Below are 3,082 nucleotides of genomic sequence, written 5' to 3' on the forward strand. Positions count from 1 at the left end.
TTTTTTTTTTCTTTTGTTTTTCTCATTTTTTTTCTTTCTATATACAAGAACCTCAATGCATAAGGTTTTACATTTGATCAATACATGAGTATGTACCCAATTCCTGATATTTCCAATAAAAATACAAAACTACACTTTTATTCACCCAATGTCCCAAGGTTCCCACACTTGAATGGTACTCACACACACTAGTCTAAGCCAATCAAAAATCCAAATTAAGGACATTTATTGTTTTCCACTTTAGGCTTGTAATGTGCTAAATTAAGAACGAAGTGGGTTAATCGTAGGCTCAAAATTGGCTAACAAAGGAAGATAAAAGGTAAGGCCATTTGGGTAAGTGAGATAATGAAATGATGGCCTCAATCATATAAATGCATGAATACACAAAATAATGGACATAAAGGATCAAACAAATCAAAGATTACAGTCATAGAAAGAGAATAATGCACACAAGAAGGAAAAATAAGTGGTTATAAGATGTAACCACACCATTAGGCTCAAAACTCACTTGCTTGTGTTCTTAGCTCAAAAAAAAAAAAAAAACATGATCCACAAGATATATAATTCAAGCAAGTTTAATGAAAAGTTTTCACTCAAATCAATTGAGGTGCTCTATAGATAGAAATCTTTGAAAAATTTCATTATTTTGACTAAGCTTATTGTGTATACATATGCAAAAATTAAGAAAATGCAAGTAAAAATCCTAAAATCTTAGAATGAAATGCAAAAGTGTTGGGATTAGAATTTTGTCACCCAAAATCGCCGATTGGTCGGACGACCTCCCCACACTTAAAAGTTTGCACCGTCCTCGGTGCACTCAAAGATGAGCAAGGGGGTACGGCAAATCTCCAGATTTCTGCATGTTCTTTCTTCCACTTCCATTATTGTTTGTGGTGCATTCGTCATGAAAAACAAAAATATAACACCATAAGATGAGAAAACAAAAGCAAGGAAGCATACAATGTTGGAGTGAAGTAAATCACTAGAATTGAGTGAGTGAATTAGTGTGACATTAATGACAAATAAGTGTGTGAATTCTAAATTGCGCGGTTTAGAACACACATTAGCATAAAAGCTATGTCACAAAAGAAGCATGCACTTTACTCATTCTAGTATGCTTGAGATGCTTTAAATAAACTTGTAAGGTAAAACAAGCATTAGAGAAGCATGGAAGCATTCAAGCTAAAACATATATGGATGCATAGAATCAAGAAATACAATGCATTAGGATAAATGCACAACATCCTCCATCAAGAAATTGCCCACTCAAAGAGAGAGTTCAAATCACATGGTGGCTAGCTACAACATGCAATTCAAAAGAGTTACAAGGTCAAAGGCAATTCTCATCACTTGGTATTTTTCAAAAGGTAAGCATGGAAAACTCAAAACCAAGTAGCAAAATATAACCTCAATTAAATAGGCCAACAAAGATTGTAAACATAATGATGTTAAGAAAACATCCCTTTTTAATACTTAGCAGCAATTAGTGGTAAATAAGAATATCAATCCAACACTTATGATGAAAAGAGAGAAAATAAAATGAAAACTAAACTAAAACTAACTAATCAACTAACGAATTAACTAATTAACTAACTAACTAACTAATAACTAACTAAAATAACCGGTTATTGATGGTGTTTGGAAGTGTTGGATGAGGGGTAGGAGAAAGGAGAAGGAAAGAAATGGAAAGAGGAGAGGGAAGGAAATGTGTTGAGAAAAGATGATCCGCGCGTACGCGTACACGCTGCGTGCGCGTGGGTGGTGTCCGAAAGGGTCGGTGCGTGCGCACAGCGTACGCGAGCGCGCCGACTGAGTTGCGCTGGGGGCATCGTGGCAGCCTAAGATTGGCCCAACTCTCTGGAATATGTACCAGGAGGGCAGGTGGTCTTATCGGCGCAGGCGCACACAGTGCGCTTGCACGTCAATTCGCAGGTTGCCAAAAGGACGCGTACGCGCCAGGTGTGCGTACGCGCGAAATGGTTTGTGCCAAAGGCCCAAGTTGCGCACAGTGCAGGCTTAACTCTCGGGTTAATGTATGGAAGGTGGGACTTCTCAATCCACGCGTACGCATGCATGGCGCGCTCGCGTGGATGGTCCAAAACGCTTGATGCATGCGTACGCGTGCAATGCACATACGCGTGGATGGTGCTCTGTTTTTGCACCAATCCAAGCATTCCAAACCTCCAAACAGCTACCAAAACACCCTAAAACCTTATTTATCATATTATACTTCTAACTAAACTTAACAAACCAATAAAAACATGAAATTAAACTAATTCTTGCCAATATTTACAAAAGAGAAAATGAAAAGATTTTACCATGGTGGGGTGCCTCCCACCTAGCACTTTTGTTTATTGTCCTTAAGTTGGACTTATGGGGAGCTCCTCTCAAAGTGGCTTGTGCTTGTATTCATCTTGGAACTCCCACCAATGCTTGGTTCTCCATTGTGCCCCAAGATTCTTTATGGATTGAGCCAAGTGTTGATGGAGTTCTTCACAAGGTTGGGGCTCCCAAAGTTGATCCTCTTCTTGTGATCCGGGGTCCCACACTTTGTTTTCACACCTGTCTTGAAGTTGATCATTATTATTAGTCCATCCGGGTGGTAAGTAAGATGAATTCTTTATATAGTGGCCAACAATCCTCCTAGACCCATCTATTTGAGCACTACTCCAACCCTTATATCTCATGTTTGATGCATCAACCATAATGAGCCTTGATTTGCAACGCCCACCACAAAACATTTTCCGCTTACGCTTCATCCCACAAACTTCCCTAAGTTGGCCATCCGTTTCAAGCAAACCATGTTCAAGTGGGATAATAAAGCTAATAGAAATGAATTTCACCCACTCAAATGAAGGTGTATATGGTAACCTAGGCAAAGATGCTTCCAAAGATCTTGACAAAGCATAACCAACCCTCGTTCTTCTATTTCTAGAGATTTCCACCTCTTCACAAGATCTCTTAATCTCAATCCTTTGTTCAACAATTTTATCTAAACCTTTTCCTTTACTCAAATCATAATAGGGAGGGTGAGAAAAATTTACCTCCTCAACGCTTTCAAATCCAACCGGAGAAGGTTCTT

This window comes from Arachis duranensis, chromosome 2 (genome assembly GCF_000817695.3).
Source record: "Arachis duranensis cultivar V14167 chromosome 2, aradu.V14167.gnm2.J7QH, whole genome shotgun sequence".
In the NCBI taxonomy this organism is placed as follows: domain Eukaryota; kingdom Viridiplantae; phylum Streptophyta; class Magnoliopsida; order Fabales; family Fabaceae; genus Arachis; species Arachis duranensis.